The following is a 14,581-nucleotide window of genomic DNA, read 5'->3' as shown; positions in this document are numbered from 1 at the left end:
CGTTCAGCCCCAGGTATTGACTGATGATGGTTGTCCAATAAAAAAGGACTTGTCTGCGGTTAGGACGTCTGTGGGCCAGAGATACCTGTGATGCGCTTCCTTGGTCCACAAAAAGTCTGGCTCTGGAGCTCAGAATTAGGGGACAGAATTTGGCCCTGTGTTTTTTACCACCCTAAAGCTCAAGCGCTGTTTTACCCGTCGGTTTAGCCTCAGGTGTGTTTTGCTCTCAGCCAGGAATTAGCAAACCTGTAGTTGCATGTTCCGCTCCTCTTGCCTCATGAAAAGAGCTGGCGCTTGAAAGATGGAACCTGCTGCTGGCTCAGTGCCTCTGCATTTCTGCATTTTAAAGCTGCTCTTTGCAAACCCAGCAGTCAAGGCTCAGAAGGAAAACATTGGTCCCTGCTCCGAGATAGCGCTGCTCTGAGGGCTCCAACCGCCATGTCACAGCTTCCCGTGCTTTTTAAAACAAAAGAGGATTTAATTGTTATTGACCTGGCAAACAGAATGTAGTATATTGATAGTCTCAAAAGACGTTTGCTGAACATCCATTAATATCTTGGGAAGCTGAAATATCTCGGCTAATGAGTCACCTTTGTCAGAAAAACATACCTTTGGTTTCAGCCTTGTCTGTAAATGTAAGATCATTATGTGGTCACGCGGCTAAATTCATGCACAGTGAACTTCTGATTCTGTAATAGAAAGCGTACACAGTTTTGCTTCAGTCTGGATTTTTCAATGACAGGAACAGGTATATGGAACATGCCAAAATTGCCATGAAATGAAGCAGTATTGACAGTCCCTCCCATTCAGAAATCACGAGTCAGGCTCCCCCAGAGATCACAGATTGGCTTAAAAATTGGGAACTTTTTTAAAAAGAATACTGTCACCAAATGACTTTGCTGGCTGGGTCTCTGTGGCACATCCGCTGACGGGCTGCTCCCAGACGAGAAGGACCCAGACTCAGGAAGGTCAGAGGAGACAGGGCTGCTTCTATCTTGCAAAGGGCAAATGAAAGAGCTTGGAGCAGGAGGGGAGCTGCCTCTGCACCCTCATACAGTACGAAATACAGGTTCGGCTGTTACCATTCCAGGACTCAGCCTGATTGTGCTAACCCACCAGGAAGGCGAGCGTAAGGTCACACCACACGCTGGCGGCAGCAGGTGAGATCAGCAAGTAACAGGGGAAGGAAGGAACATGGCTGATGACAGCAACGAAGAGGGTGACGTGCTGCCCAGAGCCTCTAGAATGAGAAGATGCAGAGCAAAATGCCCGGGGTTTATGTCTGACCCGTTGATTGGAGCTCCTGGATAAGACCCTTCGAATGGGCTGCAAGGGTGAATCAGTGGCCTGAGGAAGAGAAGGTGGATTTTTTGGTGCTGCTGTTGAGAGGCTAGGAACAGAAGGATTGCAGAGCCCTGAAAGAGGCATTGGAGCTGCGGCTTGAACCTCTCTCCCATGAAGCCTGGGCTCACAGCCAGCACTCGCAGACCAGAGAAATACTCAGAGATTCAGGAAATCAGCCCTGGTGGCTAGCAACACTAGCCTCCCCAGGATGAGACAGCAGGACAGGGCGGCCTAGGGTGAGACCACTTCCTTGCTAATGCAGGCCAGGGGGATGTCTGCATACAGCTGCGGTGCGCAGCACTGCAGATCCTCGATGAAGCCATCACGTTAGCGAGCGAACTGGAGCGGATCCAGGAGCTGTGGAGACATGAGGGAGCGACACCTCTGGATCCAGGGCCATGGTGCTCAGGGACACAGCCGAGAGAGGAAAGGGCTCAATAATACTATTAGAAGTCTGCAGGAAGCAGTGCAGTTACTGACCAAGGAAGTCAGATAGCATTAGCTGGAATGGCAGACGCCTTCATATCTGAATTCCACAGCAACAAAAGAAACTGAGGTGGAGGCAGGCAGTTTTCCAGTCAACAGAAACAAGGCAACACCCCGATCAGTGTTCGAAGGGGCACTGGAGCGAATTACTGAAAGCCATAGAGCAGGGGTCTCCAAACTTTCAGCTGCGAGAGCCACATCCTTCTGTCTTCCTTTTATGGTGCGCTGGAGCGGCTGGGCCCACGTCACGTTGGAGGGGGTAAAGGGAAGGGGCAGGGTTGGAAGGGGGCAGCAGCCACCACGCAGCGCTGCTTGGCCCATGTGAGAGAGGGGCCGGGGGTAGGGGCCGGGAGGAGGGAGCAGGCCGGTCAAAATGTGTTGGCAGGCTGGATGCAGCCCACGGGCTGTAGTTTGGAGACCCCTGGCATAGAAGACCAGGCCTGCTGGAAATCGGGCAAGTCTGGTCATGTTCAACAGGATTGTGCTCTGACTACGCCTGACAATGGACAGACTGGTGCAGGGAACAGAGCCACAAGCTATCTATCGGCAAATTCTAGGCCACCAAAGCCTCTATCTGCCCGGGAAAGTTGCAGAGGTTTCATGTGAGATCCTAACTGATTCTGGGGCATGAGTTTCGACGTTAACTGAAAGGTGATGAAAAGAAGCTTCCAGGGAGAGGGCACAGAAATTAACTCCCTACTCTGGCTGGGCCAGGGTGGCACATGGCCAAAGACTGAATATCATGTGTAATTGGCAAACCGCTATAGAAACGAACAATCTTAAATTGGTATGGGATTTTATCGTGGCATAGGACTCTCATCAAGGGGCTTTGGTTGGGACTGATTTTCTGATGAGATCTGGAGTGAGAGATAAAACGTGCATTAGGAGTGGAAAAGGCCTTGCTATAATTTGTGGGAATGATGCCACTGGGGCAAATAAGGTAACTGTGCTAGAGGATGCTATTATCCGCTCAAAGACGGGAGGGGTAATTCCAGGCCGGGTCATAGGTAGAGGCAGTAATGACAGACCAGATAGTGAAATGGAGCCATCTGGTGGATCACTGGGAAAGCATGATGAGCTACAAAAGAGGTGGCTAGACTGGCCTGGGTAGCTAATTTAGCAACACAACCTCCGAATCTAAAGCAGTGCACCGAATTAGAGGGGTTTTATCATTGTTCTGGAGAGGAGGAGATAATAAACAAGAACACTGAGAAGCTAAGCTCTGCTCACATATCAAAATGGGCCCAGACACTCCCAGGCAGACTTTGACAAAAAGGTTTATGGACACACAGGTGCCATATCTCTCATTCCAGTGAGACTCAAGATGGATGCTCCTTCGTGCTGCCACTCGCCTCCGTGATTCCTGAGAGGGATGATGTAGTGTGTCAGGTGGTTGGATATTAGAACAAACCTTTTCCCTAGGAGGGTGGTGAAGCATTGGAATGGGTTACCTAGGGAGGTGGTGGAATCTCCATCTTTAGAGGTTTTTAAGTTGAGGCTTGACAAAGCCCTGGCTGGGATGATTTAGTTGGGGCTGGTCCTGCTTTGTGCATGGGGGTTGGATTAGACGACCTCCAAGGGTCCCTTCCAATCCTCATCTTCTATGATTCTGTGATGATGAAATCTGAGCAAGACAGAAATCCTGTTACAGCAAAATAAAGTGGGCCTGTTTGGTATCTGGCCAAATACGCAGGGTTCCAACAGTAGACCAGGGAAGCCCATCATTGCCTTGTGTTTGTGCTGCAGATGTTGCAAGTACTAACATATGACCAGGCTGAAGACATTTTGGAATAGAGAAGTTCACAGTCAGGGATGACCCAAGCTCTACTGGCTGGTAATGGATGCCCAATCTGCACTGATTGGGCTGCCAGGAAGTTGCTAGGTTCCACCGCAGAGCATGCCTGCCTATACAATAGCCTTTTCTTCCAAAGATTGGTATTGGGAGCCGAGTTTGGCATGAAGATTGTGTTTACATAGGTTGTCCTGTTGATTAGAAGCAAGGATGCGTCCGTTTCAAAAGGGGGAGCAGTGTCACCAGGTCACAATACTGGCTGGATCTCTGGGTGTGGCACATCCACACACAGCACCAAAAGGGCATGGCTGGTGCCGGTGAAGATGACTCGGACTCAGGAATTAACCCTGACAGGGAGATCAGAGGGAGTGAAAGGGCTTCTTGGAGTGAACATTCTTAGCGTATTAATTACAAGTTCTGCAGTTACTGAGCTTGTGCCTGTTTCATCATTCCAAGGACATCTGCCTGCTGGTGCTAACCCGCCAAGAAGGAGACCAAAAGGCCATGCAGCAATACCCCTGAAATTCTTTTTATTTGGCTCTTGCAGTTTGAACCTTTAGGGGTTTTCCAGCATTTATGTATAATCAGGAGGGCTAGACACTTTTTTTTAAAAAATGAAAGCTGTAATTCTGAAGTATTCATATGACTCCAAGAGCTGGGGCTTTAAGAAAAAGCTCTAAATATTCTGAGAAAATCATGAGCATTGGCACCACTGCTTGAAGTTAAAATATGAGATTAAGGAACTAAAGCTTGGGGGGAATTGCTTCCCAAGAACATAAGGGAAAACTGAGTAATCTAGCAGGACGCCACAACTGATTGCACATACATGAACGAGTCCCCCCAAACAAATGATTGCAAAAAAAATCTGTGCGTGATCATTTTATGTTGCTTTGTAGTGGACCTGACAGAAATCCGATCAAATATATGAAAAGATACTCTAAATGATGGCAGTGAGAATTTGATTTGAAAAGGAATCAATTCCTGGTTAATTTTACTGCACTGGCCTATAGCTGTTGGTTATTGACCTACACCAGCAATGCAAATAGGAAATCATTTCAACCACAGTGTTGTAAATAGGAAATGCAGTCAAAGACACGCGCCTGTTTGTTTTCTGGAAATGTCTGATAAAGCGAACCATTGCAAAGCAATTAATTATGTAACACGTTTCACAAAAAGATGAGACATACACTGAAGAATTCCATTTAAAGACTAAAAGCAGCATGAAATCCATAAAAGACGAGGCTACAATCCACTTAGGAAAATATCAAGGCGCATTACAGACGGCTGTTATTTAACACAATAGAAAATGCACGCTGCAAGCAAACCGTCTGATTTAGGTCACACACAAATAAGATCAAAAGCCCATGTAATTGTGGAGCAACACAATCAAAAATTGGTTAACACATGTTTGTGCAATATTACATTGATTTTACATAAAGGCTCCTTACGATGACATGACTGAAGAGAGCCCTTTATCCTTAGCAGGCCTCCTCTAAGGGGTTAGTGTGGGACGAGGAGCCAGGCCAATAATTATGGCCTCTGTCTGCAACTCCTACTGAGATTAGTGTGGAAATGCAGCTGGTAATGTATATAACCTGACAGCTGTGACAGAGGGGGTCTGAAATACGCATTGCAATTCAGTGGCTCTCCAGGCAGGGCTGCCTCCGTCTGTGTGTCATCACTAAGGGCAGGTCTACACTGCAGTGGTGCAGCTGCGCTGCTTCTGTTGGCATCATTAATCCACCTCCGTAAGAGGTGTCGACGGGAGGACCTAGCGCTGTGTACGCTAGGAGTTAGATCGGGATAACTGCGTGGCTCAGGGGATGTGGATTTTTCGAGGAGTTATACCGATGTAAGGTTATAGTGTAGACCTGGCCAAAGTGGGGGGGGGGGGGGAACAAACTCCTCTAAAATGGTTTGGTTTACACTTGGATCTCTTGCAGTTCAGGTCTGCATTTGTAGAGATGGACCTAATTAGACCCTGATTCCGCTCCTTGAAACCAAATGTCAGAATTGAACTTAGACAGCCCCCTCCCCCCACCAAGAACCTGGATTCCTGTACGATACTGTCCCCCCCAGGACCCAGCCTCTACGTGAGCAGCATGTGGCTGATGTGGTGAAATGGAACGTCAGAAGCTTGACTCAGGCCACGGGTGGAGAGGCTTTCACAGCTGGCAGCTGAGCAGAGGAGAAGGATGCTCCAGTGCTTTGGGAGCTGGCCTGGGAGTTGGCAGACTCCCTGGCTCTGCCACAGATTTCCTGTGTGTCCTTTGGCAAGTTACTTTGCTACACTGCAAACATTTCTTTAAAAAAAACACAGCAGCAAGTGTCAGAGCCGGGGTCACCTGACTTGGGCTTGAAGGGCTTGCACTACAAATAGCACCATAGACTTTCTCACTTGGCGGGAGCCTGGGATCTGAGACCCACCCACCTCACCGGGTTTCAGAGCCGAGGCCCCAGCCCATGGGAGTTAGGTGCCTAAATCATGTTGAGGATCAATCTTAGACTCAACCTCCTTTTCTTCCCTTTCCACTCCTCCCTCTCTCCTGTAAATAATGGAGAGCTGTTTAGTGATCTGTTGCCTGCTGTGTGGTTTACGGTGTGTTGTTGTAGCCGTGTTAGTCCCAGGATATGAGAGAGAAAAGGTGGGTGAGGTAATATCTTTTATCTTCTGTTGGTGAGAGAGACAAGCTTTTGAGGTTACACAGAGCTCTTCTTCAGGTGTGGGAGACTAACCCAGTGTCACAGCCAAAACAAGGTTTGAACAGATTTGTTTAGCATAGTCAACACAAATTTCAAGGGACCATAAGAGACACAAACACCATATCGCCTGTGGGTGAACACTTTTCCCAACGTGGGCACTCTGTATCTGACCCATTAGTCCTCAGCCTCAAAGGAAACCTGCATAATGCTTGCAAAAGACAATCCAGGGAGCTTAAATTCCCAGTTTTGCTAGACACTAAAAACCATGCACTGAACAGACACTGATTTTATGACTCATTACAACAATCTGTAACCCACTAACAACCCCATTCTCCCAGGTGCTCCCTGCTTCCTCACTGTGACTGGAGAGCTATTAACGGATCACTTCAGTATGAATGGTCCCTTGAAATATGTGTTAACTACTAATACAATCTGCTCCACCTTTTATTTAGCTGTGACACTCTGACTACCTTTCCCAGACCTGAAGAAGACCTCTGTGTAGCTTGAAAACTTGTCTCTCTTGCCAACAGAAGTTGATCCAGTAAAAGATATTACCTCACCTTGTCTCTGTAGTTTATGGGTCATTTACCCACCTAAGAGTGCATAGAGGGAATATCCGCTCCCTTGCTCATCTCCAGCACCAGGTAATTGGCGTAGTGGCGCTATTCTGCCTGTCAGATGCTTGCTGCAGATGAGGAATTCATCTACATTACATGCAACCAGCGTGTGTCGGGCAACCTGTTGGAGCTAGCAGCAATCCGTCACCTTGCCGTTGCTTCCATGATATCCGCAGCACCTGAAGGGCCAAAGGTTTTACTCTGAGTGCCATGACTAGTTGGAGGTGATAACGAGGATAATTCTGGAGCAGCATGTGCGTCTGGGGGCTGCTGCCGGCCTTGAAATTCCTTTTGCAAAGTTTACTGATGCTGGTCTAAAATCAGATAATTTCCATGATCCCTTTTATTTTCCTGCCCCAAGGATTTTGCCCAAGGTAAGGTAGAATTAAAACAGCATGCTGCAGAGAGGTGTATGAGATGCTGGCAGTGCTGTAGTGGAACATACTGTAGCTAAATATTCCATCGCAATAATGCAAACATTTAGGATTTAGCGCAGAGTTAAGGCTGACTTGCCTTCTTGTTCCTAAGTAGCCTAAGATATGGGGTCTTGGCTTTTCTATTCATGCAGTCTCTGTGCTCAACACATACTTGCTGTGGGACCGTAAGCTCCTTACCGCCCACAGCCTGTGCTGATGCACAAAATAGTCACTTGGAATTTACTGTGGCATGTTAATGTAATTAGTGGGTGCTCTTAATAATTGCAGGCATCTTTGATTACTGAATTCAGGGCAGCATGTAGAAGGCATAGTTTCACTGGGCCGTCATGAAAGCATGGCTGTCCATTTACACCTGCGTTCATCTGAATGGCTTCCCTGGAGTTATTCTGTTCACTGTGGAGTTTGGGGGGGGGGGGCAAGAGAACATCTCTGGCTTGTGCTCCTGTGTGATTCATACACAGCAGAGTTCCACTATGAATGGAAAACTTACAAGCGATGCAGTGACCGTCTGCATTTGTAAATATGAACTGCCGGGGGAGCTGAATTAGGCGAAGAACCAGTGATCTGTAGCAGCATGTCTAAAAAAGGGATCAGCAATAGGAGTCCTATTGTGGTTCAGAACTTCAGACTGTCATGACTGTGCCCTGTTTGCCAGAAAGAGAGAATTAATAAAGCCAGAAACTCTGTGAAGTACACTAGGGATTTAGTTATTGCTATTGATTACACATGCAACAGCTCAGATAATACAGTGATGTGCAGCAGTATAACTCCTGAGATAGATGGGTACGGGGAATAGATGGATGGATGAATGTGTATGGGGATAGACAGAGAAAGAGAGAGAGACCTTCTCCTCCCTACCCACATTACAGCATCACAAAATTAGTGATCAATATGGCCAGTGACAATGAAGGAGGTCCACTAGTTTTGATCTCCCCAAGTCCATCCCACATCTCAGAACTGAGCACATGGGGCAGAGTTCCACATCAACGTTTTGCTTGTGGGAGTGAACGGCTAGCAGCAAATGGCAGAATTTTCCCAGGGCATGGGGGTTAGAGCTGACCTGGACTTTAGGGGGAATTTGGACAATGGACTGAAATCTAAAAAGCAAAATAGGCTGGGTTTTTTTAATCCATTCTCTGTTGGCTGTCATGCTTTAGCATGGGTAGATTAAGGCCATGTCTGCATTACAGGAGCTACCCTCCTGAGCGCTGTACCTCACCTTTCAGTGTAGACCAAGCAAGAAACACTCCTCAACTTCAGGAGGTGTTATTTCTTCCCATTGTTTGTCAGTCTTTCACATTATTTTTTCACAGAGAAAGAATATGTTTTGTCATTAATTTATTAATTTGCATAAGAAAAAAAAATACAAAAATGCAAATGACATACAGCTTGCATATGTTACTAAATACCACACATGTCACAGGATTGCCAGTACAATTATGTAGTTAAGCACCATTGCAACTTGTCAAAGATGCAAGACCAGGCAATACAAAATCAGACAATATTACACAGACATAACATGTTGTGGGGGTACCAATGCTAGTCATAAAAAAGACATACACAAATAGGCCAAAAAAGGTGGTGAGATCAGGTGGAATGGCATTTTTATCCAAATGTATCAAGAAACTGGTCTAAATTTCTCCAAATTCATGTAATTGCTCTCCGCATCAATAAGTTATTTTTTCTTTCACTGCTAACTCAGACAGCTCCAATGAGAGAGAATAAATAATCACACTAGCAAAAGCACTGGGGACTGTTATATACTTGGGGCAGGAATCCCAAGGGATTTTGGTAATACCTGCAAAGCAACAATTGCATTTCTTTTTGGTTTCATTTATCTTCCAATTGCAGGGGCCCCAACAAATTCATTTTCCAGTTGCTATAAAACATTTTCCATGTACAAGCTGGGATGCTCGAGGGCAGACATGAGAGGGCAGATGACAGAGCTGAGAAATCACAGAAAGAGTCAAGGAGGCAGAACTGGTGTTGAAGAAGGAAAATTGGTGGGGATTGATGTCACCTGAACAAAATCTAAGAAAGAAAGTAATTCAGGAGAGTTGGCAGTTTCTCCAGGAGACAATATAAAACACACAACTGCAAACTGTTCTGAGGGGAAGGAAAGATAGGAAAAACAGTAAGAGGCCCATATGGCTCCATGAGAAGCTCTTTAATGACCTGAAAATCTAAAAGCAATTTGTCCATGTTTCACTTTTTGAAGGATTTCTAAGGAGCAGTACGAAAGAGTAGCACAAGTGTGTAGGGACAAAATCGGAAAAGCTAAGGTACAAAATGAATTACACTTAGCAAACGCCATAAAAGGCAATAAGAAGAGATTCTTTAGATACATTAGGAAAGAGAAAGACAAAGAAAAGTGTAGGTTCACTAATTAGTGAGGGATGAGAGCTAATAACGGATGACATTAAAAAGGCTAAGCTGTTTAATGCCTCTTTTGCTTCAGTCTTCACTGAAAACGTTAATGGTGACCAGATACTCAATACCAGTAATATTAACAACAAGGGGGAAGGAACATAAGCCAAAATAGGAAAGAACAGATTAAAGATTATTTAGATAAATTAGATAGATTCAAGTTGGCAGGGCCTGATGAAATTCATCCTAGAATACTAAGGAAGGTTAAGGACCGAGCTGAAGTTATCTCAGAACCATTAGCAGTTATCTTCAAGACCTGATGGAAGATGGGTGAGGTCCGAGAGGACTGGAGAAGGGCAAAGATAGTACCTATTTTTAAAACGGGGAACAAAGGACCCAGGGAGTTATAGACCAGTCAGCCTAACTTTGATATCTGGAAAGACACTGGAATAAATGACTAAACAGTCAGTTTGTAAGTACCTAGAGGATAGTGGAGATATAAGAAATAACAAGCATGGATTTGTCAAGAACAAATCGTGCCAAATCAACATCATTTCCTTCTTAGACAGCATTATTTGTCTAGTGGATAGATAGAATAAGTAGGCATGATATATCTTGATTTTAGTAAAGCTTTTCACAGAGTCCCACATGACATTCTCATAAGGAAATTAGAGAAATGTGATCTAGACGGGTGCACAACTGCTTGACAGACCGTACTCAAAGAGCAGTTATCACTGGTTTGTTGTCAAACTGGCAGAGTGGATCTACTGGAGACCCAGGGGTCAGTCCTGATGCTGATACCGTTCAATAGTTTCATTAATGACTTTGAAACAGAATGTACTCCTGGGGGAATTCTGCACCAAAACATTAAAAATTCTGTGCACATTTTAAAATCCTGCATATTTTATTTGTCAAAATAACACAATATAATCACACCAGTTTCAATAATTTTGGTAATTTATTTCAGAATACCCATCAGCAAGTATGTTTGTAAAAATACAGACAACAAAAAAAGATTCAGGGCTTCTTTGTTTTTTGGCAAATAGATTCCTTACTAGGCGTATTAATACAGAATTCTGAGTAATATTTCATTTAAACTACATACAGAAACATATTTCCTGCACCCCTCAGAAGCAGTGCAAAGGCTTGGGGGTGTCAGGGGTAATGCAGGAGCTGAGGGAGAGGGAAGTAATTGCTGGGAAGGAGTCTGAGAGTGAACCTGGGGGTGGTTGGGTGTGGGTGGGAGAAATATGGAATAGGGTGGGTTTGGGATTGTTGGGGAACTGGGGAGCCTTCCCCTAGGTGACCCATAGCCTCTCCCATTCAGTCAGGCATATCTATCCCTGTCCCCGTGTGTTCCTCCACCCCCTCTTCCCATTCAGCCAGGCATAGCTGCCCCTGTCCCCATGTGTCCCAGTATTCTTTTTCCCCCTGTCTTCCTGCACTCCCACAGTCATTCAGCCCCTGGCTCAATTATTTCAGCCCCTGGCTCAAATATGGTCTGTTATTTCTGCGCTTGCGAAATGGCACAGAATTCCCCCAGGAGGAGGAATGGAGAGTATGCTTGTAAGATGTATAGGTGACACCAAGCTGGAAGGGGTTGTAGGCACTTGGTAGAACAGGATTAGAATTCAAAACAACCCAGACAAATTAGAGAATTGGTCCGAAATAAACAAGATGAAATTCAATGAAACAAGTGCAAAGTACTCCACTTTAGGAAGGAAAAATCAAATATACAACTAGAAAATAAGAAATAACTGCCTAGGTAGTGGTATTGCTAAAAAGGATCTGGGGTTACAGTAGATCACAAATTGAATGTGAGTAATGGTCTTTATTGATACGATAAGGGTAATTAAGTTCTGGAATAGGCTAACAAAGGGGGTTGTGAAATTGCAATCATTAGAGATTTTTAAGAATCGTTTGGACAAAAATCTGTCCTGGATAGTCTAGGTTTACATGGTCCTGCCTCAGCACAGGGGACTGGATTTGGTGATCTCTCCAAGTTCCTTCCAGTCCTACATTTCTATGAGTCTATGATTCAGTCCCTGTAGATGAAAGGCAGAGATGATGGAGATAGCCAGGGATTGGAGCCTAAGAAAAACTGAGGATGATGTACCTGGGGCTGCAAGACAGAACATAAAACAGATTCATACCGAGACCAGGAAGAGACAGATCTATGTTATCAGGGACTCCATACTCAGAAGAATCAACAGGCCTGTTATCAGGTCTGGAGAACAGAAGTGTGTGCTGTCTGCCGGGAACAAGGATACAAGATGTGGACCTGAGGCTGAAGAGGTCTGGGAAACATCCACTGATTGTTCTACATGTCGGGATGAATGACACTGTTAGATTCCCACTGGAATGGATCAAGGATGACCACACTCAGCTGGATAAGATGCTTAAAGAAATGAAAGCTCAGTTGATTTTCAGTGGAATACTTCCAGTCCCTGGAGAAGGAGGTTGAAGAAATGACAAGATAATGAAGATTAACAGGCGGCTCAAGGGTTGGTGTTATGAGGAAGGTTTTGGGACGATCTACCGTTGTGAGATTTGCCATTTCCAAAAGAAGACTCTTCTCGACTGAGTACTTGAGGCATTAATCTTCTGGGATCAAGGCTGGCGTGATTGATGGGAAGGGCTTTAAACTAACCAATGAGGGGGGAAGTTTGGGAGAGACTCATGAAATTTCCATGACTGGCTTCAGTACACACGGGGCAGGAAAATCAGCAAAGTGGAGGTAAAGTCAGGGATAATGGAACAGCACAAGCTGGAAAACTGGGGGAGGTCTGAGTAAAAAACTGAAATGCTTGTACATATCTGCAAGGGGTCTGGGCAATAAAATGGAGGAGTTGGAGGTGCAGGAGATCACACCAGATACCATAGGGATTATGGAATCATGATGGAATAACGCTCTTGAGGGGAAGGGAGATATTGAAGGGCATGTGCTGTTTAGGAGAGAAGGAATAAATGTAAAGGTGGTGGGATAGTGTTGTACGTCAAAGAAGCAGTAAATGCTAAAGAAATACCAAGTGATTGTTGTGTTCCAAAGAGCTCCTTTTTGCCAAGTGGCAAGAAGGCCATCCAACACACCGTTGTCAGAATATTTAGCCAGTGTCTTGTCATGTGTCGTGTAAAAACTGGTGACACGCTGGTCATGAATATTATTGTGTGATGTACAAATAGATTGTGTAGGAAGAGGCCTGATTTATGCTGCCGCTGACTGTCAACAGGTGGATGTTTGGAGTAGCTTGCGTATCTCCCGTCAAAGTACTTATGTTGCTGTACCATGGCACTGCACTGATGGGAGACGCCCTCCCGTCAACACAGGCTTACTCCTTTCAGGGAAGTGGATTACCAGTGTCGGCTGGAGAGCCCATCTGGGATCAACTGAGTGGGTCTCCACTACCCACTGAATCGATCGCCACAATGCCAGCAGTGAAGACACACCCTATGTGTGCTGGGAATATGTTCTTAAAATACATTTTGGAGGAAGGATGTAAACAATCTTGCCCTAGACAAAGGACAGCTTGAATAAAGACACAAAAGGATGATGACAGTACATTTGTATCTAAAGTAAACAAAATGATTAAGGCAATCAAGAAAGCAAATTGACGGGAGGATGAGGAAGATAGCATGGTGTCTGCACACCAACAGGGGAGAAGAACTCTGTTTGGGATACACACTTCAAAGGAATACATTTCAAAGGTTTACTGGGAGAGAATCTTAATTATCCATCGCTTTGAGGACAAAGGGGTCAACTCCCTCTGATTTACTGAATGGTGGATCATCCTGCCGAAGGGGCTGGAGACGCTGATATGTTGATGTAAGTGAGAAAGCTGTTTAGGTATCTTGCTAAAGTTAAATCTTAGTCATTAGAAAGCAGGTTATTTTTGTATTGTTTGTAACTGGTCCTGTCTCTTTTCTGCCTGCTTAGTGTCACGTAACTGCATGGTCTTTTTTAATAAACTTATTCTCAGGCTGTGTCTGCGCTTAAAACGCTGCATCAGTGCCGCTGTAGCACTTCAGTGAGACACTAACAGCAGTGAAAGGAGTGATTGTTCTGTTACTGTAGAAGATCCATTTCCCCAAGAGGTGGAAGCTAGGTTGATGGAAGAATTCTTCTGTTGACTTAGCGCTGTCTACTTAGTGATTTAGGTCAGCTTAACTATGCTGCTCAGGGGTGTAGATTTTTCACAGAATCTGTTTGGGCCAAAATTGCTTTGGGGAAGGAAAGTAAAAGAGGCTATGTTGGGGTAACGTTAGGGTCAGATATAGATCTCCAAGGTAAAACTCAGATATGGGATGGTGATCTATTTCATATTATTAGAGAGATAATTCCTTTTGGGAATTGTGTCATAATAGGAGACTTAACTTCTTGGATATAGATTGAAGAATAAATGCTATTAATACTAGTAGGGCCCAGTTCTTTGATGTGACAGATGCAATTGTAGACTTGATTTTAATAAGTAGTGAGAGCATCATAAAAGATCTTGTCATGGGAAATAGCCTTGGGTTAAGTGATCGTGAATAGCTTTGGTTTAAATTAAATGGAAGCATAATCAAAACCATGTTGTCAACTATGGTTTTTGGTATCAAAAGGGCAAATTTGGGGCAATTAAGGGAATTAGTTTAAAAAGTCAGCTGGACTGAAGAGCTCAAGGATTTAATTGTGAAAGAGGCTTGGAATTTCTTCAAATCAATTATACAGAGAGTATAAAAATTTTGCATCCCATGAAAGGAGAAAAACTTCTAGGGAAAAGCTCCTGTCTCAGCTGGATGAATAACCACCTCAAAAAGGTTATTAGGAGTGAGCAGGGAAAAAGTGGTTGATCAGC

General features: G+C 44.8%; 1 protein-coding gene across 4 annotated transcripts in view; it reads left to right on the top strand.

Annotated features, from left to right (window-relative positions):
* ASIC2 (acid sensing ion channel subunit 2) overlaps positions 1 to 14,581 on the top strand; it is a 900,906-nt gene that overhangs the window by 759,397 nt on the left and 126,928 nt on the right. The window lies entirely within an intron of this gene.

Source organism: Emydura macquarii, unplaced genomic scaffold (assembly GCF_026122565.2).
Source record: "Emydura macquarii macquarii isolate MOO-44397 ecotype Brisbane River unplaced genomic scaffold, CSIRO-AGI_Emac_v2 contig_629, whole genome shotgun sequence".
In the NCBI taxonomy this organism is placed as follows: Eukaryota; Metazoa; Chordata; order Testudines; family Chelidae; genus Emydura; species Emydura macquarii.
The sequence above is the reverse complement of the archived record's forward strand: the minus strand, read 5'-3'. Positions and strand labels throughout refer to the sequence as shown.